The sequence below is a fragment of the Rhinopithecus bieti genome, unplaced genomic scaffold (assembly GCF_001698545.2).
Source record: "Rhinopithecus bieti isolate Rb0 unplaced genomic scaffold, ASM169854v2 scaffold_34818, whole genome shotgun sequence".
In the NCBI taxonomy this organism is placed as follows: domain Eukaryota; kingdom Metazoa; phylum Chordata; class Mammalia; order Primates; family Cercopithecidae; genus Rhinopithecus; species Rhinopithecus bieti.
In genome coordinates this window covers 2,153,649-2,179,371 of record NW_016815484.1, presented here as the reverse complement: position 1 = coordinate 2,179,371, position 25,723 = coordinate 2,153,649, and the positions used below count along the sequence as shown (strand labels likewise).

The following is a 25,723-nucleotide window of genomic DNA, read 5'->3' as shown; positions in this document are numbered from 1 at the left end:
GGGAAAATACTCCCTAGCTGAAATCCAACATACACATACCCATACAATCATAAACACACATACATAGGCATGCAACATTCCTAAAGTATGTCCAGATAGTTTTGGTTTGATTCAGCTTTTTCTTTTCTTTCTTTCTTCCTTTCTTTCTCTCTCTCTTTTTTCTTTCTTCTTTCTGAGAGGGTGGAGGGAAGGAAATGAAAGGCAATATGATTTCCTTTTCATTTTGGACTTATTGCTAATAGAAGCAGCATTGTTTGGATGCCCAAGGCCCCTGCTTTCTACTCAGAGTTAAATGTTGTAGAAATGTTTTTTTCAAGCCTTATTCAGAATGACTGAAATATTTTTGTAGGGCGTCACCTTCCAAGCCATCATTAATGTTTTCTGTTTGAACAGCAAGTAGTACTGCTATGGTAGCTTTTATAGGAATATTCTTTCCCCATCCCATCTCACCTCCCCAAAAAACATAAAGCTAAAGTAAATCCTGGTATTAATATTTAGGATAACAATTCCTGACACACTGATAGCATTTAGTAAGTTCTAAAAGTATCCATAAAACCAGAATGTTTCTTATTCTATTAAATCAGTTGTATGCAAGGTTGTATGATAAAAACTAACAATTTTAAGAGAAACCCTGTTTTTGATTATTAGGAAAATTCAACTTCTGTTGACACTCAGAGAGAGGCAAGTATGAAAGAATAAAGTTGGGACTCATGCCAGAATAAATTTTTATGAGGAATTCTACAGCTGTTAGAAGAGTAAAAACGTCTATTTAATGTTTCATATCTGTTGGTAGACTTAATAAGAGAAAAAATTGATTCCATTTAAATAATTCTTAGAAGTCTTAATTGGAATATCTGGCTTCATTGCTATATAATCCAGTAGTTTGGTCTGCATAATATTTATGTTAAAATTGAAAGGAGATTGTATGTGGATACATATTAAAATACTCTATTTTATATTTTATTGTTTTATCAATGATTTTTTAAAGGCATATGGAGAACACTTTCTTATCTCTCCGTATTTTTTGTTGATAGGAGACATAAACCAATCATCTAATATCGTTATTATTAAATGAATCAAATCTACTTTCAGTTTTACAATGCCAGTTGCTTGCGGGGGGTACATTTATTTCAACTCTGTAGACATACTGTATACTCAATGCAAATAACAATATCTTCTCTATGTGGTCCTTCATATGTAATTTGGAATTGGGCCAAGAAATAAGCTTTGCTAATAAGCTCTCTAAAATATAAGATGATCTCTAACTCAGAGCATTGTCAAATTATTTGCAATTTAAAATCATTTTTGATTTACATAAATTAGTTGAAAGCAAAAATCTGATTATGTCTAATCCTCTTTATAACAAAAGTGTGTAATGACAGCTCTCTTAAAAATAGAGGCATTTCTATGATATTTCTGTCATGATTGACTTTATCTCTTCTATCATAATATGCAGGACAGATATTTTCAAATCAAAAGAGTGCCACACATTTTCTAATGTGTCATTAAATTAGACATTTGGAATTAGGAATTAGTCATCTGCTATAGAACACAACGTAATGGGTATGCCAATATTGGACACCAGGTCAACGCTACACCAATCTAGGTACGCTCTATTAGATGGTAAAAGCATCTTTTCTATTAAGGAATATCAAACCTTAGCCTCCCTTGTTATGAATAAATTACCCTATGGTTTCATTTCCTCATTATCATTTGTGTTCATTAGTTAGCATCTTCTATTAGGTTTTAAGAAGATCCATTCAGTTAAATGACAAGTATCTCTACTCACTTATTTAGTTAACATAATACTTTTATTGTTTTAAAAGTACTTGAATTTTTGTTGTGTTCAGACTTACATGTCAGTTCAGCCTGGAGACTATTCAATTAAAATTAATAATATAAATTCTCTAAGAAGATTATTTCAGCCAAAAATGTTTCTCAATCCGAAAAGTAAATGTTTTACTAGATTTATATCAGATTTCAATTTCTTTGTAAATAGTACTTCCATGACAGCCCTACCTCTATTCCCTTGGACTTTATTCTGGGTTTGCCTTGAAGGCTATATCTCTTTCTGTGAGTTTTGCTCAGAACTGCTACAACCAGTGGGCATTCCTCAGCTAAGAAGAACCAGATGGCCATGAAGAGATGTTAATGTTCCCCTTCACATCTCTTCTGGGTAATCCTTCATAGGGCATAGGACATACTGCTACTCCGAGACTTAACAATAATCCAAATAACCAAGGACAGTTGTCTTATGTCGATGGCAGGTATAAACCAAAAGGACCCTACCTTTCTGTAGCAAGAAATCGACTTGTTTGGGAAGCAAAAGCCCAAAGTTGAGAACTAAGTTGTACCATATATTACATATGGGGCAGGCGTGGTGGCTCACGCCTGTAATCCCAGCACTTTGGGAGGCTGAGGAGGGCAGATCATGAGGTCAGGAGCTCGAGACCATCCTGGCTAACACAGTGAAACCCTGTGTCTACTAAAAAATAGAAAAAACTAGCTGGGCGTGGTGGTGGGCAGCTGTAGTCCCAGCTACTCGGGAGACTGAGGCAGAAGAATGGCGTGACCCCAGGAGGGGGAGCTTGCAGTGAGCCGATATCACGGCACTGTACTCCAGTCTGGGCAACAGAGTGAGACTCTGTCTCAAAAAAAAAAAAAAAAAAAAAAAAAGAGTGCCTGGCCTGGACATTCTGATAAGGTCTAATGTTGAGCAGAGGATGGTAAAAGTGACTCAATTGATCCTTGATCCTGGAAGGTGCTCCTGCAGCCTCCAGATGCCTGGATCTACCTCTGGGTGTGGGGAGGACCGGGGAAACAAAGCCAAACTCTCTCAATCATGAGGTGCTATGATATTGAGTCTGAGTTCTGAGTTTCTACATGCTGAAATAATACTGTTTTTTCTATAAAACAGCTTAATGTAGGAAGCTGTCTGAGACAAATCATAGAAATCCTAGAGTGAGGTTATGACTTGTCTGTAGCACCCACAGGTAACCTAGCAGTGACTGGCACAAGGAAAATGAGTGAATGAATGGATGGATGGATGAATAATTCCATGGGGCACCTAATGGTGGCAGTGACTGTTATTTTTCTTTGCCATGAAAATTTTCAAATATAAACCAAAATAGACCTGTATAATGAATCTACATATACCCATCAGTCTGCTTCAACAATCTTGTTTTGTCTATTCCCTCAATTTTAGAGGTGAACTAGGTTATTTTTTAAATCTAAGGTATCATATCATTTCACCCATAAATACTTCACTATACATCTCTGACTCACAAAAATGATGTATTTACACACTTGATAATAATTTCTTATCTTCTAAAATGTCAATTTCTCTGTCTCAAAAATATTTTTTAAACAATTGATTTGCTCGAAGCAGAATCCACAAGACTCACACGCAACATTGTGGTATTTTTTTTGTTTTTTTTTTTTGAGATGGAGTCTTGCTTTGTTGCCCAGGCTGGAGTGCAGTAATGTGATCTTGGCCCACTGCAACCTCCGTCTCCTGAGTTCAAGCAATTCCCCTGCCTCACCCTCCTGAGTAGCTAGGACTACAGGCGCCAGCCACCACACCCAGCTAATTTTTGTATTTTTAGTAGAGACGGGGTTTCACCATGTTGGCCAGGCTGGTCTCCTGGCCTCAGGCAATCCACCCTCCTCAGCCTCCCAAAGTGCTGGGATTACAGGCGTAAGCCACCGCGCCGGACAAAATTGTGTATTTTTTTAATCTCTTAAATGTTTGTAAATCTATAGTTGTCTTTCTCATCCCACTCCATTTTATTAATGTCATTGAATTGCTGGAAAAATCTGGTCATATGTCCCATAAAAAGTACCACATTCTGGATTTGGCTGACATGATTAATGGTGTCATTTAAGCAAGTCCTCCACCGGTGTAATTCCTCTATAAAGGTAACCATATCTAGAGGTTTGATCAGATTCAGTATACTTCAAGTGAATTTTGCTGCTGTCTATGTATTTCCTATTGCATCTCACAGGAGTAATCTTTTTAAACACACCAAGTGGCAGGAGTTAATCTGGCCTGACTATATGCCAAGTACAAAATGTAGCAGGTCTCTATTTTGGACCTACTAAAAAGCAGATCCTCAAATTAAACAGTATTCTCTCTCTTTCTCATTTGGTTTGTTTTAATGGATCTGTGTTGGTGCAATAATAAACTATAGGCGGCAGCTATTTACATGCAAATATTTTTTCAAACTGGGGAAAAGAACAACAGTGTAAGTTGGGCAAGTTTAGCTGGCATTCCCCTTATTAGAGGCGGACTGTCACTCATGCGTGGATAAACATTTCCAAGTTGGAAGAGTAGGTGAGAAGGGAAAATTAAATCGTGATATTTGGGAACTACAATGGTTTGCTGATAGTCACAGTCAGTGAAAGACATTGAATAAGAGAACCAAGAGTCAGTTAGCTCTGTCAGTTTGTGATAAGTGCTACGGAGAAAATGTAAATTGAAGAAGAGGGATAAGGTACTAGGGCAGCAATTTTAAATATAATAATTGCATTAGCTTTCTAGGGCTGCCCTAAATTACCAAAAAGGAAATGATTTAAAAGAAATTGATTTTCTTGCACAGTTCTGGAGAATAGAAGTTCAAAAATCAAGATGCCATCAAGGCAATGCTACCTCCAAAGGGTATGGGGAAGAATCTATTCCACGCTTCTCTCCTAGCTTCTGGTGGTTTCCAGCAAACCTTGGTGTTCTTTGAGTTACAACTGCATCACTCTAACTTCTGCCTCCAGCTTCACATTGCCTTCTTCCCTGTGTATATCCAAATTTCCCTTTTCTTAAAAGGACACTAGTGATTAGATTTAGGGTCTACCCTTATTCAGTATGGCTTCGCCTTAACTTGAGTACATCTGCAGAGACCTTATTTCCAAATAAAGTTACATTCACAAGTTCCAGGCAGAATTTTTGGAGGACACTATTCAACCCAGTACAATGGTCAAAAATACTCTCCATGACAAAGTGGCATTTGAGAAAATATCTAAAGCAGTTAAGGGACGGGACCTGAGCAGTCATTAATTGGGAGGACAGTCCAGGCAAAGAATAGCAAGTGTGAAGGTCTGAGATATGAATGAGCCTGACATGGTTAGAGAACAACAAGAAGACCAGTTGGCTGGAGTGAAAGAAGTGAGAGGAAGATCTGTGTGAGCAGCTGTTAGAAAATTAAGGTGGGGTATGGGAGGAGCAAATCAATAGAGCCTTGGAGGCCATTTGTAAGGGCTCTGGCTTTGCCTCTGATGCAAATGGGAGTTACTGAAGGGTTCTCAATAAAAGTGTAATATTACTGGATATATTTCATGAAGATCACTGGCTGTGGGAGACGTAAGAGCAAAAGCAGTTAGAGGTTATTTCATTAATCCACGCGAGAGGCAATGATGGCTTGGGCCAAGGTAGTAGCAGTGGAGATAGTGAGACACTATCAGAAAATAAAAATAACACTTAAAAGTATCTCAAGTTTTTTTCCATCAATACTTATCTGCTATATATCAAAGTGTTTTGTCACCTGTCAGTATCCATTATCAGACAATAAAAGCAAGTCTCAAAAGTTTAAGAATTCTTTTCATGAGAAAATCTTAAGAAGAACTTGAATGCTTCGTTCTTGCAATTCACAATGATAATTACCATAGGACCTGCTATTTGCCAGGAATTTATTTTATATTTATTATATTATTTAATCAACAAAATAAACCTGCAACACAAGCGTGGTTTTTCGTTTTTGCAGATAAGAAATTTAAAGTTCAGAGAAGTTAAGTCATTTATCCGAAACCATATGACTAGATAATAACAGAGCCGGGATTCTAATTTATGCATGCCTAATTCAATCCTATAGTATTTCCATCAAGCTATAGTGTTAATTATGAAAAAAAAAAGTCATTATTCTCTGATCATTGTGGTCCAGATTTTTAAGCATCATGTTCTAGAGAGACTTCATTTAAGAATCTTTACTTGTAAGTAGTCGATTAGTCAATTTGACTAATTGAACAGGAAGATGGTGGAAAGAGACTCTTTAGTAGTCAAATGTTAGCAGAGAAAGAGACTAGCACATATCTCATAACCAGTGGTGTGTGAGAGCCAGTGCTGATGCTAATAAGAGCCAATTGTCCTCATCTTTTCCCAACTCCACTGTCAGTAACGCCACTTGACAGCTTGAAATAAGCCATGGTGGGAGTTTTTAACACAAAGAAATCAACACATACAGTAAGTCAAGGCATTTTAAATTCATGGATCTAGTTTACTAACCTACTATTGCCTATAATTCAAACTCAATCACAACAAAATATAAAAGTGCGTGTGTGTGTGTGTATATACGCGTGTGGGCCACGGGTGGAGGGAGAGAGAGAGAGAAGAAAAGGAGGAGGAGGAAGAAGAGAGGAAGAGATAGCATAATCGACTTGCTAGGTGTGGTTAACGTTTAACATTAGTTTTGAAAACTGCCTCACGTTCAATATAAGTCATAATAATAGAAAATGTCTACTTGTCAGATGAATGCATTTTGCATAAGTCTGTGATTATATGTTTCCTGGTTTGCCTCAGCAAAATGACTATAGGAATTAATGCATTTTCATCCACAACTTGTATAATTCTAGACTAGTTTTCCATCTCCCCAAAACCAACACCTAGCATAGCCTTCCCAGGTGGTGTTTCTTCAGCAAATACAATTTTGGTAAGCTCAGTTCTTCCATGGAAGACCGAGCCCACAGCAATCCAGCAGAAACCTGTGACACGGGTTTCCAGAGCTTTGGCTTCTCTCTCAATAGAAGCAAGTGGTGACGTTTCCTTCTCTGGGCTGCCCTGGAGGAATGTCTTTTCACCAAGAGAGACTGAGAAGGAGAACCAGTTTGAATATTAACCAAAATAAGAATGATTTCTTTGCTATGGGGAAAAAAAATCAGAGTTGCTCCATTTGGATGGTGTTATTATATCTGAAAGCGAGGTAGAAATTGTGCGGAGGTTATTGGTTATTTTGGATTAGCCTCACAACTATTTATTCTAAAAAGCAGTTTGTATCCTGAACTAACACACATACCCACACACACAATGCACACACACACACGCTTAACACACATGCACATATTGCTACATAAACTCTCCTGAGCCCTTTCCCAGAGAGACATTTCTTCTTTCTGTGCCCCTTCATTGCTGTGCTCAGCCATAATGTATCACTTCCCACTTTCTCTTCCCCCTCTCACCAATCTTTGTAGCATTTGTAAGCCAGACCCAGGCTTAGAGTCTTGTGGTACAAGTCCAGATACCAGAGACAACTTCGAAAGGGTATTGAGTCAGAATCGATGAATCTGATGAGGAAAAAATGAATCTGATGAGGCCATTGATGCAGAGGAAAGAAACAAACAGCAGGAGCTGAGATACATTGCCAAAGTGTGGCCAGGCCTGGTGGCTCACACCTAAAATTTCAGCACTTTGGGAGACGAGGCAGGTGGATCACAATGTCAGGAGTTGAAGATGAGCTTGGTCAAGATGGTGAAACCCCGTCTCTACTGAAAATACAAAAATTATTCAGGCATGGTGACGGGCGCCTGTAATCCCAGCTACTTGGGAGGCTGAGACTCCGTCTCAAAAAAAAAAAAGAAAAAGAGAAAGCCAGAGAAGGACAAGGAGCCTGGCAGACTGAAGGCACTGAGCAGTGACAGGAGCAAACAAGAGGACCATAATCAGTGTGCATTCCAAAGTTGGGTTGGAGAGTGTGCACCACTTACAGCCTTTTCATTTCTACATAAAATCTGTAGTAAGAGTCAGTGTTTCCTAGGGGTTAAAAGCACAAACCAAGGAACCAATTACCTGGGTTTAAAGACTGGCTCTGCCATTTACTAGTTCTGTGACTCCTGAGTCAGTTTCCTCATCTGTAAAATTGAGACGGTAGGTTTTAATGCACTGTATTTTTATGAGGTCTAAATAAATTAATACCTGGAAAGTACTTTAGAAGAGTGTCTATATAAACAGACGTGAAAGTAAGACAATACACATCCATGAACCTAGCATCAAGAAAAAAGATTACCAGCATGATTGGAATGCCCTTTTCTTTATCTCTCTAATTCCTCTCAGAAGTAACCACCACCTTGAATTTGTGATTTATTGCCACTGTTTTTATATACATTTATTTATATGGATATTTGTACCTCTAAGCAATAATTAATTTTATTTTTCGTATTTTAAGCCATATATAAATGGCATCATGTTTTCTGTCTTCTGTAACTTGCTCTGCTTATTTAATCCACCTATGTTGATACAAGCAGCTGTGAGTCATAGAACCACACCATTGCTGTTATTGTTAGAGTATTCCCAAGGGATGCATGCACCGTAACTACTGTCTGTTTTCCTGTTGATAGACACTTAACGTTATTTCCACTTTTGGCTATTCTAAACATTCTTAGACAGATTTCTTAGCAAACAAGTGCGAGTTACTGCAGGCTGTTTTAGAAGTAAAATGCCTGAGTTTTAAGGTAAGCTTATTTTAAAATTTACTTAATATTTTTAAAATTATTCATTTAAGATGTTCGGAAAAATTAACATTATTTTGCATTATCATTATTTTGCATTATCATCAGCACTGTGCTATGTGCTAACTACTACTGTCAACCCTTGACACATCTAACTTATTTCATTCTGATAACAACACCATGAGGGAAGTTCTACTATTTTCCTTGCTTTATAGAAGTTCAGCAATATTCCTCAAATACACAGCTGGTAAGCCACAGAGTTAGAATTCATACCTAGAGGCACTATTTCCAGAATCATGCTATATGCAAAATAGAATATAATAAAAAGCCAAGGTATTTTGGCCAAAAAAGCATTATAAAACTGATAAAAAGGTTTCATTGAAGGGGATGGGACTTCAAATAATCCAGTATGACCCCATTTAAATAATTATATCTGTAAGGACCCTATTTCAAAGGCAGGCACGTTCTGAAGTTTAGGTAGACATGAATTTTGGAAGGGCATTACTCAACCCAGTACAGGGATCCCCTTCTACCATATGTGGCCAAGGAGAGGCGTCTAATCTACTTTTCTTATGACAAGCCTTTGGATATTTGAAGAGTTCTGCTAGTCACAGATGTCCCCTTCCTCCCCACCCTGCAACATAAAGGCTGTCTTGCCCTGGCTGTACATCCCAATTTCAGTGAGGCCACATTGGGAGCCCTCAGCAGTTCTGATTCCTGGAAAGGTCCCCTCACTGTCCAAGTGGTCCTGCTCTGGACACACTTCCATTTGTCAGTGTATTTCTCATGAAATAGTATGCATAACAGAAAATGCTTTTTCAGGTGCGGACAGACCACTGCAGGGTACAGTGAACCCGGAGTTGTCACTAGCCACTAGAATTATGGTTAAGTCAGGCTGTGTGACCTGTGCAGTTTTGGATCTTTCAGAAGACTTGGGTAGTAGTTCTAGCTCTGTCTCTCACTCTGTGAACAGAAGTAAATCAAGGTTCCTGCACCAACATTTCTTAACCTTTAGAAACCAGATTACTTGCCTAACCTGTTTGTCAGTGATGTTGTGAGGATAAGTATAAGATTGGTACAAAAGATTAGACAAAATCCTCAGATAAAAAAAATAGAAAGAATGTGGAATGGCCATAAAACCACAATGCAATGGAATTTAACCTTTTTTTTTTTTTTTTTTAGAGGGGTTCTTGTTTTTTTTTCCAAGGTGGTGGGAGGTGGCCTTAGTTCACCTCTCTTCAAGCTCCGCCTCTCGGGTTCACACCGTTCTCCTGCCTCAGCCTCCCGAGTAGCTGGGACTACAGGCTCCCGCCACCGCGCCGGGCTAATTTTTGTATTTTTAGTAGAGACGGGGTTTCACCTTATTAGCCAGGACGGTCTCGATCTCCTGACCTCGTGATCCGCCCCTCTCGGCCTCCCAAAGTGCTGTAATTACAGGCGTGAGCCACCGCGCCCGGCCAGAATTTAACCTTGTTTTATGCTATGGGGTCCTTTGATCATCCAGGGAAATCTATAGTGCACCTCTCCAGAAAATGTACATACGAACAGGCGCACAAACGCTTGTGTGAAGCATATGCATGTACATGTGGTTCACACTCATTAGAGAGTTCAATCATCCTGGAGTCCNTTTTTTTTTTTTTTTTGAGACGGAGTCTCGCTCTGTTGCCCAGGCTGGAGTGCAGTGGCCTGATCTCCACTCACTGCAAGCTCCGCCTCTCGGGTTCACACCGTTCTCCTGCCTCAGCCTCCCGAGTAGCTGGGACTACAGGCTCCCGCCACCGCGCCGGGCTAATTTTGTATTTTAGTAGAGACGGGGTTTCACCTTATTAGCCAGGACGGTCTCGATCTCCTGACCTCGTGATCCGCCCCTCTCGGCCTCCCAAAGTGCTGTAATTACAGGCGTGAGCCACCGCGCCCGGCCAGAATTTAACCTTGTTTTATGCTATGGGGTCCTTTGATCATCCAGGGAAATCTATAGTGCACCTCTCCAGAAAATGTACATACGAACAGGCGCACAAACGCTTGTGTGAAGCATATGCATGTACATGTGGTTCACACTCATTAGAGAGTTCAATCATCCTGGAGTCCAGACACAGCTTCCCTCCATTCTCCAATGAAGACATGACTTTGAACATGAGCACTAAACGAGTACAGCAAATAGTATTCCTTCTTCATTCACAAGTGACCATTCCACTTTAAAACAGGCTATTCAACCAGTCCAGAAACCTAAGCACGGCCGGGTGCGGTGGCTCAAGCCTGTAATCCCAGCACTTTGGGAGGCCGAGACGGGCGGATCACGAGGTCAGGAGATCGAGACCATCCTGGCTAACACCGTGAAACCCCGTCTCTACTAAAAAATACAAAAAACTAGCTGGGCGAGGTGGCGGGCGCCTGTAGTCCCAGCTACTCGGGAGGCTGAGGCAGGAGAATGGCGTGAACCCGGGAGGCGGAGCTTGCAGTGAGCTGAGATCCGGCCACTGCACTCCAGCCCGGGCGACACAGCAAAAAAAAAAAAGAAACCTAAGCACATCACATGCGCATGATTGGAGTGGAGCAGAAGTGTTTAGGGACAGAATCAAATGTCTTTGAATGGTTAGACCTGTTTTCTTTTTTTTTTCTTCTTTGTGTGTGTGTGTGTGTGTGTGTTTTTTTTTTTTTGAGACGAGTCTCACTCTGTCACCCCAGTCTGGAGTGCATTGGTGCGATCTCCACTCACTGCAACCTCCGCCTCCTGGGTTCAAGCAATTCTCCAGGAGCCTCAGCCTCCTGAGTAGCTGGGACTATAGATGTGCGCCACCACGCCTGGCTACTGTGTGTGTGTGTGTGTGTGTGTGTGTGTGTGTGTGTGTGTGTGTGTTGTTTTTTAGTAGAGACGGGGTTTCACCCTTTCTCTCAGGAGAAAAGCAGCAACTCTCAAAGTGTGGTCCCCAAGACCACTGCATCAGTATGGCCTGGAAGTGCTGATTAAAACACGGATTCTGTGCCGGACGCGGTGGCTCACGCCTGTAATCTCAGCACTTTGGGAGGCCGAGGCTGGCGGATCACGAGATCGGGAAATCGAGACCATCCTGGCTAACACGGTGAAACCCCGTCTTTGCTAAACATACAAAATATTAGCCGGGTGTGGTGGTGGGCGTCTGTAGTCTCAGCTACTCCGGAGGCTGAGACAGGAGAATGGCGTGAACCCGGGAGGCAGAGCTTGAGTGAGCAGAGATCAGGCCACTGCACTCCAGCCTGGCGACAGAGCGAGACTCCGTCTCAAAACAAACAAACAAACAAACAAACAAAAAACAACAATCAGATTCCCTGGTACCCCCACCACAGACCTTTCTAGATAAGTCTCTGAGGCTGAGCCCAGGAATTTACCCTGGTAGCCAGCTTCCGGGATGACTGTCGTAAATATTACAATTTGAGAACTATTGCTCTGGAGGCTGAATTAAGCAATGAGCATACTGATGAATACTCACTTTTGAAAAGCCTAAAGGTAGACCTCCACGAAAACTATTTGTAGGATTTCCTTTCTTCCTTTCCTTATCTTAAAATGATATAATCTTTAAACACACACACACACACACACACACACACACACACAACCTGTGCATATATCATTTCACTTCCATGCATAAATGGGACCTATATCTGCATAAAGACTATTTTCAGTTTTTTCCTTTTTGCGTGGCTCCCACACATTTTCTCTGCCCTTGTCTCCACCAGGCCCCTAGTAATCTGTTCTGCAACCTCCTTTATAATCCTTCATATACACACACAAACATTTATACCCAAATATATATAAATAGGTGTTGCCTTTTATATTACTAAAATAGAAACATCTTTTCCATGCTTTTCTGTACCTTGCTTTTCTCACTCAAAAAAAACTAATAGAAATATTCCCGTATTACAAAATTTGACTCTAATTTATTCTTTTGAATGGTTACACATGACTTCACCAGTATGGATAAGTCATAACATATTCAGTCATTCTCCATTGACAGGCATACTTTGTCCTAGCTTCCTGCTGCTATCAACCATACAATTAACAACCTTGGGGCAGGACGTAGTGGTTCATGCCTGCAATCCCAGCAATTTGGGAGGCCGAGGCGGGTGGATCACTAGGTCAGGAGGTCGAGACCAGGCTGGCCAAGATGGTGAAGCCCCATCTGTACTAAAAATAAAAAAATTAAATGGGCATGGTGGCGGGCACCTGTGATCCCAGCTACTCAGAAGGCTGAGGCAGAGAATCCTTGAACCTGCCGAGATCTGAACTCTAGACTGGGTCACAAAGCAAGACTCTGTCTCAAAAAAAAAAAAAAAAATCCTTGCATATTACACATATGCTTTATTTCTAGTGGATCGATTCTTACTCCTAGGATAGAGAATTGTATGTGTTTGCTGCAATAACAATTAATATTAGTATTCCTGCAGGGTTTTATGTATTTTCATTTTTGATAACTCCTGCTAAGTTTCTTTCCAAGTAAGACAGTATTTATTTGAATAATTTTTATAAGATATTTACTTCCCTTTCACAATTTCTCATTATAAAAATTTATACTGACAAGTGAAGCATAATTAATTATATGCATTTATATTATTGAATTTTAAATGTTCTTCATTTTACAAGTACCAATTTTTCCAAGTACCCTCATGGTCTACCACCAGAGTTTTGTTAAAATTGCACAAAACAGAAAAATACATGTTAGTTCTGAGATGCTATTGGGGTATAAGCAAGAAAACAAAACACAAACAGGCTGCCTTCTATGAAACTATCCTCCAAATATTTTAGATCAGATAGATGGACAGGTAGATGGATAGACAGAGATATGAAAAAAACCTCTGGTATTTGTTTTGACTTGCCAGCCACCAAATCTGGTAGGGTCAGTTTTGCTGTAATTTTAAATATGCAAGACTGGTCAAGGTCAAAGAACATTTTCTGGGAACAATAGCCATTCTCTTCATTGTTTTCTTAATGACATGGAGAAGAAAAAAAAGAGAGAGAGAGAGAGATGTGACCTTGCTAGGTCCACTTCAACAAATCCTTGTTTGATTTTAACATCTCTTAAGTGTCCAGTAAGCCATCAAAGGCACATACGCAGTTTACCTTACAACCAGTTCCAAAGTGCCATTTACAATTCATGGGAAATGACAGGATTCAAAAGGGGCAGTTTAAGGAAGACAAGAGCAGTAGAGGGGGGATAGAAGAAGCGATGGAGAAGGAGGAGAGAAAGGATTAGGTCTGTGAGCTAACAGGGGAAAACAGCTTGATTATGGAAGAAAAGACACATGCATAGGATAGTTCGAACAGGCAGAGTTGCTGTGGAAGCACATTCCAGGAAAATCTTAAGAGATTACTTTAATAATAAACCATGCATTCTTCAGCAAGCCATCACGGGATTAACTACCCCTTTCCTAGGCTGGGAGCACAGTCATTTGTTTTATTTTATTTTTTCCTTCTCTCTCACAGGCAGGTTTTCTGCAAGGGACAATTGCCATTCAAAGGCTATTGTTTTTCAAACATCGCACTGACTTTTCCTTACCTTAATTTTCTAAACATAAATTTCAGTGGTGATAAAAAGAAGACCACTATTTAGGCAGGGTGAACATCTGGGTGGGCTTAGGTGTGATTCTCCAGAGGGAAGGATGTTCATTTTAGACTTGTTGAAAAGTGAACAACTTAGATGTGACGGAGACAATGTTTCACTGGGGATAAAAGAGTTAAATTTCTTTTTTTTTTTTCTTAATGTGAGCAGGACATTGACTTACTGCCAGAAGCAGTATCAGTGCCCTAGAGATATAAAAATACAGTTCAAACCAGAATTCTCCACTGTCAACTCTTCAGATTTCTGTGCAAAATAAGAGGTGTCTATTTTAAGTTGTAAGTGTGAGCCCACTGCTCTTAAATGAACTGTGTTCATCAAAGTCTTCTCTTGAAACTACAACTCATAGCAGATGAAATCATTTTCTTCCTCTGGCTTCTTAGACAAATCCCTTCCATTTGGTGGGGTAGAGCAAACATAAGTTAGTATTTCTTGGTAAGAGTCTTTCAATAAAAAAAAGTATTTGAGTGGGCACTTCTTAGTCTAGAAAATATTACGTGTTGAGGTTAAAAGAGACACCCATGTCTTTCTAATTATCAAAGTCCCCATTTGCCTGAAATCAGCAGCCCTTTTTCCAACTACCTAGCCAATAGAGTGAAACTGGACTTCTAGATTTTAGAAACAAAGTCTTGTGTTCTACAATGTACTAGAATTAAATTTCTCTGCATAAATGTTATAAATAGAATACTATCCTAGGACTAAAATTTGTATACTTCCTGTCATTCATACAGTCATTTTTTTAATAGCAAATTACCTCTGAGGAATATTGAAAACTGCCAGCATGGCCCTCCCTGCCTCTGCACCCCTAGGTGTGTCAGGGGATGAGAAATAGTAGAGTTTGGGGAGGTAGAATTCCGGGCCAGCTGTGCTGCTCTGCACCCCTCAGTCTCCCCGAACACTGGTTGCAAGCCTGACCTAGTTGAGAGCAGACATTGCCACTCACATTGAGCTACCCCAAATTACACAGTGGCTTTGCAGTCGAGGCTAGGCACGGACCACAAAATATATCCTTGGTGTCCCACGAGCCCTACTTGAATCCTCAGTTTCCAGAGGTAAAATGCAAATCCACTCTGTTGCTTACTTGATAAAATCAATAACCCCCTCCCATCCGAGATACAATTTAGCATTTTCACATTTACTACCTGCTGCCTCTGACTTTAAACAATTAATTTTTTTTAAAGGGAAAAGAGACACATCTTTCCCAAGAGTAATTTCAGAATTCTCCAAAAAGCAGCAGAGCTTCTGTGGATGTTTTACAATAGTTCTTGATTTTAAAATAAGGAGAAAATGAATTCTCAGCTTGTTAACACTCATTAAGATTTGCTGCGGAGTACCTTCTACCGCTCAGCACTCTACATTAACATTTTTAAATATTTTATTTCTTGCAGTTCATGTTTTTCCTAGAGGTACAGGAAGTGTTATGGAAATTCATGCAGATAAAGTCATGTTATGTGTCTACATAGGGGTGTATATACACTGTAAGGGAAGCCTATATAGAATCTCTGATTGTATCACAATTATAACTTACTTAATAGGCTACATAGACGTGAACATATTTTGCTCATATCGATTTCATAGAGAGAATGTTATTTTTATATCCACATATACATGATTATATTTCATATGTAAATACAGTATGTTTTACATATGCACACATAGATTTCCCACTAATTTAAGCGCATTTGCATCTGTAGTGAGGGAGACGCTAATTTCTTCTAATGGGGGCAAATCCAATCGCGCGATCAACTTTAGAAACTGCAGATCTGCGCAGGATCCGTTGTCCCTTGTCAGGAAAGTCAGGAGTAAAGGCAGCCCTTTGTTCAAAGGGCCCCAACGGGTTGGTTAGGATGACTCCGTGTGCCACATCACTCGCAGTGGCAATCCAGGGAGCGGATCTGTGAAACGAAGCTCGGTGGATCCCACCCCTTTCCTCCAGAGCTTCCCTTTCCTGTCCTTATTTGCACCCGCCCCCCGCCCCCGTCGGTCTGGGACTTTTGACTTCGTCCCGAACACATTTCCCCTCCCGTCGCTGGGTCCCTGCGATCGCCCCCAGCTGGTGGGGCTCGCGGAGCCCAGGGGAGCCGGGTCCTCTGTGCCGCTGCAGCGCGAGTTAATAAACAGTTAAGTTTGAAAGACTCTGCAGACACGTTGAGGGGGAGTTACCAAGCCCAGGCAGCAAAAACATCCTGGCACATTCCTGGGGAGTCCTCAGCTTCCAGCATCTGATTAGAACCATATCTCTCGCCGGGAGTGGCCGCGCGGCCCCGAAGCTCCCGGCCGGCGGCTATTTAAGCGAGGCCCGCCGCATCCGCTGCGCTGCAGCCTGGAGGCTCCGGGCGCGGAGAAGTCATGCTCGCTTCGCGGAGGCAATAGCTAGCCGGTGAGTAGCTTCGAAACCCTTCTTCCCTCTGGCTCCTTTTTTTTTTTTTTTTTTTTTTTTTTTTAGATCTCCTTCTCTCCCTTGCTCCCCTCTCTCGTCCCCGCTACTCGTCTTTGGGTACAGACCTTAGGCTGTGGGGAATCTTAGAAATGAGAGCGTGTGCTTGGGGAAACCAGCAGTTTTGTGGCCTGACATCTGAGGAATGCTTCCACGGAATGTATTTACCTTTTGAATCCGACTCCAGATGCCCAGCTTGTGACATTTAACAAACGCCTCCTTTTGTGTCGTGTGTGTGTGTGTGTGTGTGTGTGTGTGTGTGTGTGTGAAAGGTCTGCTGGCAGCCCTCCTAGGACACTGAGGTGGCTGCTGGCCGCCTAATTAACTCCTCGAAGGGTGTTTATTTTTGCTGTGTGACAAAGGCTGGGGACCTGGCTTGTGCCCACAAGAAGCTTTTTCCTGGTGACTGACAACATATGGCATTAAAATGTGAACTTTGTCTTACACCGGCATTCCCAAGGAAGTATCTACCCTAGGGACTTAAGAAACTTGTTTTATATCCCCCGGAGCAGGGAGCAGGGTTTATATGGTGCTTGTCTGCCTGTTGTAAGCCGGTTAAAAAGATTAAGTAAGAATTCTAAAAAGGGGGAGGGAAATGAATGGGTTAAAACCATGGAGCCTCAGTCAACATAGCGGTTTTCATAGCATAGAGCTGACTGGTTTTCATAGCATAGAGCTGACTCTGTTATTTGTTTCTGCCGTCTTTCCCTCTTGACTTAATTCTGAGCCTGGAATTCAGGTCCGCAGTCAGTTTCAGCAGGGGAGCTGTTTGAGTCCAAAGGGAAATTTAACTGGATTAAAAACACTTAAGGAATCTGGATGTTATCTCCACCCCAGCCACCCCCCACCTTTTCCCCTTTCTTTTTAGTTTTTGTTTGGAAGGAAGAGAGCCACTCTGTAAACTGAGAAGAGCAGAAACAAGCTTCCAGACACATGGAAAGACTTAAAAATTATGGAGGGGCGACTTCACGAATAGTAAATGTTGCTATTGCTCTATAAAGTGACTTAATGAAAAAATTTCTGGCCTTAGTCAGGCAAGCAGGGGCATAGGGGAGAAGGAGGTAAGATATGACTAATGCAAACAGAAGTAATGGGAGTGGAAAGAAGGCAACTACAAAAAATGCCTTTGAGATGTCTGATAAGCCTCTTGGAATGGCTTTGATGTGATGTATACTTGATTGTCCTTACAATCTTGAGGTTGGCTTCTCACACAAATGCACCTACTGGCTGTTGGAGAGGGAAGAACTAGCTGGGGAGGAGGGAGCCTGCAGCTACCAAATGGATTGTCACCATGCTTCTTACCCCAGCAGCCAGATTTTGGGAGGTTGCTTTTCTCTGGGCCAGGTGCCCCACCCACTCCAGGTTCTGTGTCTCCCCTCTCGGAAGGGAGATGGCCCTCAGTGACACTCTAAGAAAGTTTATTGCCTTGAGAATTCAGGAGTATTCGAGGCTTGAGCCCTTTGAAATCTTTAGAAAAGGACCTTTTTGGTGGAGTGCTGGACATGTGGAAATAATGCCACACTTAAGACAACAAGGAGAGTACAATGGGAAAGTCTTCTAGAGAAAGCATGAAGAAGACCTGGTGGTCTTTGCCAATGTGTGTTTCTGGGACCGACCACTTTTTCCAAATCCTTAATCAGTTTCCTCCTAAGGCCAACTAAATTCTTTTGCTGTTGCTGGTGAATAACTTCCCCTTCTTTTCCCACTCCCAGCTCGATGGATCCCTTCTTATCCAAATGACTGACCTAGAAACTAGTTCTTTTTCAGCTATACCCTCCTATGCTTTAACGTATAACCAGAATAAGTAGATGGTAGAGGAATGTCTTCCAACTTTGAGCCCATACACACATGTACTTGCCATTCTGGGGATCTTTGATCTTGATGGTTGATCTTTACCTGAGGATGTAAGTGAGGGAAGAAAGCACTTGTTAAAAATCTTGTCTAATTTGTGAAGGGCAAAATCCAGAGTTTGCATTTCTACTGAAGACTTTTATAGTTTTAGATTAAACTGAAAGTCCAAATTCCTGTGCATTAGGCCTGTTTGTTGTCTTTCTCCAAAGGTTGAATGAATTTCAGTCGCCTTGTTTGGGTTGAAGGGTACTGCTTTTAAGGCACTTGTTGGCATGAAGGTAGAACAGGGACCTCTAGCAGCTGCTGACCAGCTGTTTGGGAATGATATTTACTGGCCTGCTCAACCAGTCCTCGATTATCTGAAGGTTAAAGGAGCAAGAAGATATCTTCCTTGCTGAGTGCTCCTGGCCAAGCAGGAAGCTTTGCTGTGACATGGGCTCTTATGCTGCTTCATTTCTAACTCTACCTTCGTATGTCCATAAACCTAAGTTTGCTACCACTGATATTTCACCTGGATAATTTTGAAGGCTCTGCGTGTTTCTCTTCCTCATTCTCTTAGCCTGAGGATTTAATTATTGTTCTTCTTAAAGACAAAGCCAAGATGCTGAAATGCTTGGGAATGCTGCTGAGAGTTAGCCCTCCTGGGGTTTGAAGTTGTCCTAATGCTCATCAGAACATACCTCCCCAGCTGGACAGACTCGAAAGCTTACTGGCTAGGAAGGTTTAGGTAACTAACCAGACACATAAGGTTTTTTACCCTTTAGACAGAACCAGAATGGGAACCAGATTAGCAATATGAAACACCTGAGTATTTTAAAGGTGTTTTTTAGGTATTTTAAAATACCACAGGATGTGGTATTTTAAAATTCTCCCTGGCACTGCTATGTAATTCTAAAGTTGAAGCTGTGCTACTGAATTGCACAAAGGTTGGCCAAAATCATATTTAGATGAAACAGATTTTTGTTTTGGTTTGTTTTGTTTGAGACAGAGTCTGCCTCTGTTGCCCATGCTGGAGTACAGTGGCGTGATCTTGGCCCACTGAAGCCTCTGCCTCCTGGGTTCAAGAGATTCTCTGACCTCAGCCTCCTGAGTAGTTGGGATTAGAGGTACCTGCCACCATGCCTGCCTAATTTGTTTGTTTGTTTTTTCTTTTTGATAGTAGAGATGGAATTTCACCATGTTGGCCAGGCTGGTCTCGAACTCCTGACCTCAAGTGATCCACCCATCTCAGCCTCCCAAAGTGTTGGAATTACAGGCATGAGCCACCAAACCCGGCCAGATGAATCAGATTTAACATCAGATATGTGTCTTTAAAGGAGACCCAACTCATGATGTCAACATATCCTGACTGGATTAACTGGTGGAAATCAGAAGGAAAGCAGACTCCTTGGTTTTTACCTAAAGACAAAAAACAAGCAGATTCCTGATTAAGGGAACAAATGATGCCTGGTATGGACACAGAAGGCTAACATTCAATACTAGCTGCCTCCGGCAGGGCATAATTGGACAGTAGTTGAGAACTACCTTCTGAAGTACCATTGCCTGGGTTCATATCCTAGCTACAGGGTTGCAGGTTACATGGCTCTGGGCACATTCCATAACCTCTCTGTACTTCAGCTTGCTTATCTGGGGATAATAATAGTACCCCAGGATTGCTGGGAACACAGTTAATCTAATATACTTGGAATACTTTTTTCCATCTGATTTTGAAGGTTTTGTTTGTTTGTTATTGCTCCCCCCGAACAACTGAATTAAGTGTCTTTTTGAAAACTGAAAGCAAATGGAAAATTTCTTCATGAAAATTAAATACCCCTCACCTACCTGAAAAAGGTTAATTATTCAAGCACTTGATTTTAATAAAGCCAGTGTGTTTGCTTGTGCTCACACTAGAACAGACAGGGAGTTACTCTTTGTACTCGTCCTGGAAGCCTGCACTTTGGTTTGGTCAGGCTGACCTCGCTGGTCTCAGTTAAGTCCTCCGCATACCCTCTCAGACTCCCGACAGAGAAGGAGCAATCCTTCCCCCTGAAGTCAGCATTATCACAGAAGGAAGTGGGAAGGGAGGGACCACCCGGACTAAACTGAATGACTAGGCTAGAAATAAAAATTCTTCCGAGTGTGTGCAGGCCCCATACTATCCTTGCCCACATAGCTGGGCAGGTTGCCATGGTTACTCCCCTTCTCGCATCCTTGTACCCTGGAAGGAAGCTTGCCTCTCTAGGGTAAGTAGAATCTGAACAAATTGCTTCCTGGCCTAAAAATGGAAGTTACTAAGTGAAGTAGAATCTCCTCTCTACTTATGTCACCCCCTCCAAACTTATTTTAATCCCAGTACTTAATTTTCTAACCTTCCTAATTCTTGCATCATCTAGATAGCAAAATGTAAAAGCTTATGAAATTTCTGGAACCTAAAAGTTACTACCACAATACAGAAGCAGCCTGGCAAGTTTTCCCTACTACATTTGTACTAGCTAGCTAGGGGCAAGTGATTTTTAACTAAGTTCAATGGGTAAAAATTCTAAGTGAATGGGGCAGGCTGAGTGAGTGTTAAGTTGAAGGTAAACAGAATGTATGAGGTCTGTCACTTAGATTTTCAGGTAACCATAGAGTAAAGAGAGCAGGTAAATAGGAAGTAACAATCCTAGAATGCTGGATTTGAAGCCCCGTTCAACCTAGAAGAAATTTGGATGAGGGAAATATGGTTTAATGTTGTCTCTTGGTAAAAAACTACCCTATTTCTATCTAGCAGTATGATGCAAAATGTTACTCCCAAAAAGACTTTGATCTTTATGTGAAAAATGAGCTGCCATACTACAAGTTTGCATTTGACAAATTAATTCAGTCTTTCAAAATTGGACATTTAGCTTGATGTGTATTTCACAGCTTGAGAGAACTCATCTAAGACAATAGTTCTCAGAGTTGATTCCCAAACCAGCAGCATCAACATCAGCTGGGGACCTGTCAGAACTGCAAACTCTCAGTCCCCGCCCCAGGTCTCCTGAACTAAATTCTGACAGCAGGGCCCATCCACCTGTATCTAAAATAGCTCTCCATCACGTGATCCAAGTGTAACTTTAATAATTCAGTGGTTTTAGGATTCAGCTGTTCGGTGGAAATCATAACAAAGTATTTGAATTCCTTCAGTCTTGGAGACAATAAAGAAAAAACATTTAAACACAGTGCAGTTTAACTGAACCTTAGGATGCAGGAAGATTAAAAAGCATGGGCTTTGGACATTTTTCCCATATACGAAGTGTGGCTTTCTTGATCCTAGGAAATCCAATATACTTTTGGTTTGATATTATCACCCCACTTCGAAATCCTTTCCCCTCTGCTGGGGTTTTTAGAGTATAATTAATCTCCATTTATTAGGAGACTGTCCCAGTTACCTCTTTTAAAAAAGATTCCAGTAAACTAGATCATTACCCTTGAACCAGATGGTTTTCTCTAACCTATAAAACTCTGTATTTGGTTTTTATGCCATGTCTAGAAGTGCAGATGAAGGCCTCTCCATAAATGAAGCTACTTCATTTAGTGTTTGTAAAGTTTAATGGCTAATGAAGCACTGCTCCTTTCTGCCATTCGACTTTCACTTTAAGTAACCTGAAATAGAAAAGATATCTCTATTTCTTGGCTCCAATATGATGAGTATCTTGCCCAAGGTGTTATCAGTAAGTGGTAGAGCCAGGATTCAATTATGAATCTTTATGATTTGCATCTTGGCGTTTATCTGAGTGCTTAGCAATTACCTACTATGTGAAGTCTGATGCTAGGTTAGCAATGGAAAAACTCACAGTGAGCAGAAATCAAAACAAACGTCTTCCTCATGTGTGACAAAGGACAGGATAGAGAGTTAAACAGACTTGCATGGGAATGGCAGTGCTGCCATTTCTTGGGCATGCTATTCAGTGTCTCTGGCCCTTAGTTGTGTCACTTACCTTGCAAAAACCGTCCTAAGAATGCCTGATGTTAAACAGAGATCACATCTCAAACTGAAAAATACAAGGGTGTAATGTACAAGTATATAATTGGAACTCTGGTTTTGAAAAGCCAACACAGATTCATGGTTAAGAGCTTGGGTTCTAAGCTGCAAATTACTGTGCCCACAGTCTTGCTTTGCCATGTAAGACAAACTGTGTAAGGCCTGAGCTTCATTTCTCCATAAGGAAATAAGTTGCCTCGATTTTAAAATTAAAAACTCCCCAGAACTCCTGCAGTTGCTTCTGAAATGTACCTGTCCTAGAAATAAAATTCTCAATGCAATAACTAAGCTGATGTTTTTTAAATGGTCTTGTTCTCATTGTTTTTGAGTATCAGGCAAGCTAAATTCTAGAGATCCACACATTCAGGCTGAAAATTAGAAGACTGTCTTTCCTATATATCTTTAAACTATTAAATGTGAATAATCAAGGAGGAGAATGCGGCAATGCTTCATAAATCAGTAGAGGTGCACAGATGTTAACTTTAAGGTACCACTTAAACCTCATCTGAGCAGAGCAGTTAAGTCCTGTTAAGGTCTATTGTTAATCCATACCCAAAGAGCTGGAAAGTGAATAACTTCATCCCTAATTGTGTCCATATTGAAGACAGCTGCCCTCTCTGTTCTAAACATTGCATCCAAATGATCTCACTTATATTTTTATATTTTAAGTGTCCTGTTAGGGAGCCAAGACCTGGTCTAGTCTTCTGTAATATGTAATTCAGATGCTAAAGTGCTTTTTGTTACCATTTAGTGCAACAGAAATAAACCAAGTGTGTTTGAACATATGTCAGAGGGCTGGCATAATCATATGAAGAATGCTCAACCAGTTTGGCTTTGGGACAAAATGTGAATCTACTAGGGAAACATACAATTGCCCTCTGAGTCAGAAGATCAGAAGTTGCAGTGGCTACACACAGTAGGTGCTCAAATATCCATCCTTTAAAGGGAAGTCTCAGCTGTGCTTTCATTATATCAGCATTGGGTTTTGTTGTTATTGTTGTTACTTGATTTTGTTTTGTGTTGCTTCCTGCCCCCTTTACCTCTAAAATTAAACGACTTAAATGCAATTCATTTTTGAAGCAGAAAACAAGTATGTGCTGATAGAACAGGCTTTTCCATCAATAGTTGGTTGCTAGTAAAGAGGGTTAATACTGATTTCTGCCTGGGCTTCGGTTCAACTATAGCTGAGGCTTTTCAGAAAGCATACATGTACTAGAATTGAAATGATAGATAGTTATATTTCATGTCCACGCTATCTTCTAAAGGATAGCTTGATGCAGAGATGCTTGCTTAACTGCCTGAAAACTTGTTTTTTGTGATTTCTGGTTTGTCTAACTGGTCTAAAGTCCCCAATGACTAAAAGTTGATAGTAATTGAAAGTTGGATGCAAATATTTACTTTAGGGGGACACATAGATGATGAGAGCTGCCTATAAGATAGAGAAAATAGTAACTACTCAACTAACATACGATTTTATTATAATTAAGTGGTACAGTGTTGTGCGGGTCCAGAGGGAGAAAAAGGCCATTGGTGTGTTAATGGATTTGGCTTTTAAAGGAACAGTGGAAGTCAAATAAGCAAAGGTAAGAAGAGAAAATGCATTTTAGGCAGCAGCACATATGCAAATCACGTAGTTGGATGAACTTAGGGTATGCCTAAAGAACTCTGACTGGCCAGTTTGGCCAAGAGACAGTACAGGTGGCATAGGGCTGAGTAGTGTTTGAGTTTGAAAAGTAGCGATGAATTGTACTGAGCCATGGATGTCAGGATAAGAATTTTGATCTTTTTAAATTATTGCTATTATACTTTAGGTTCTGGGGTACGTGTGCAGAACGTGCAGTTTTGTTACATAGGTATACATGTGCCATGGTGGTTTGCTGCACCCATCAACCTATCACGTACATTAGGTATTTCTTCTAATGCCATCCCTCCCCTAGCCCCCTAACCCCTGACAGTCGTGGGTGTGTGATGTTCCCCTCCCTGTGTTCATGTGTTCTCATTGTTCAACTCCCACTTATGAGTGAGAACATGTGGTGTTTGCCAAGCAGATCTTGTCATTAAAGCAGGAAAATCAAATGCTGATTAGGATAACTTAACCTGACTCTATTGGCAGAATGCGTTTGAGTGGAGATTGCTTAGTAGTTGAAGAAAAGCCTATATTTCTTTAAAAATCATCAAAGTAGAGAAAAGGGTTGCCTAACCTAAGATTAAGGTGCAAAGAGAAATATTCATTACCCCTAATGTTTTAAGTGCACTGGTCATTAAAAGACTGCGTCGAGCCTAGAAGAGTAGGGCAAATAATTTTCGGATCCCAAAAGCTTTATTGAATTGAGGGAAGAGCTCTACATGAATCAGAGGGCAATGATAGGTCATGGCAAATGTGGGCAAATGGCTGGTGGGAGGCTGGTGAAGACTTCCCTGAGACCACACATCTTGAGTGGCCTTGGAATGAAGGTTTTCATGAAATTCCAGAAGTTGAAGGCAGTACATATTAGAGGCTAGCAGGCCACATAAGCAAGTCTGGTGTGTATGTGTGTCTGTTCAGGGGAAACGGAAGACAACGGTCTTTTCAGAGAGCAGTTGGCCACGTATATGTATAGTCTGCAGCCTGATTAGAAGGGCTTTAAATCTCAACTTGAATGTGAATGGAGGAATTGAACAGCGATCCCTGATTAATACAAAATCAGGAAAACTAGGAGGCTAGTAAATTCTCCTACAAAAATTTCGCCATAAAGGGAGATCAGTTACAACCAGAGTCTCTTACACACCTTAGACTCTCACTGAAGCCCTTTGGAGAAAATGGAAGAAAGAGCTCATCCCATAAAGAGTTGTTTGTTTGTTTTTTACTTCAAGTGTTTTAAAAATGAAGGAGTACCTATGCCATGTATGTAGAAAAGATCAACGAACACCGTAATATAAGTCTGCTAATCATGAGGGACATGTATGATACAACGTGGCATAGCTTTTTAGGGAGGAGGAACTCAGGGCGGCGGTGAGGCAAGGTTGGGAAGAAATGCTGGAACTCAGTAAAAAAAAAAAATATATGATACGGAAGGAGGAGAGGTATGAAAATAAAGGGTAATTATGAAAAGTAGAGTTTCAGAGGTTTGACGCGTTCATTAAACATGAACAGTTTAGGATAAAATCTTAGCTTCATTGTAAGCTGCAGACAGTACTGTTGTGGATCTTTTAGGTATATCTGCACACAACGTACATTCTGTAATGCTGTTCCCACTTAGTGTATAGTGATGCAGTTGTTCCGTTTTCTGCACAAGAACTGTTTCCTAGAAATGGTGGGCACAACCATGTTCTGTATTAGGATCTGGACTCTTACACTTCATGCAGCTAACATTTGTGGAGGGCTCACTACTTGTAGTG

General features: G+C 40.8%; 1 protein-coding gene across 1 annotated transcript in view; it reads left to right on the top strand.

Annotated features, from left to right (window-relative positions):
• Positions 1-15,899: 15,899 nt before the first annotated feature.
• Positions 15,900-25,723, top strand: part of DAB2 (DAB adaptor protein 2) — a 51,708-nt gene continuing 41,884 nt past the window's right edge. Inside the window, 1 exon segment of the mRNA XM_017853193.1 lies at positions 15,900-16,455. The gene's annotated coding sequence lies outside the window, so the exon portion shown is untranslated.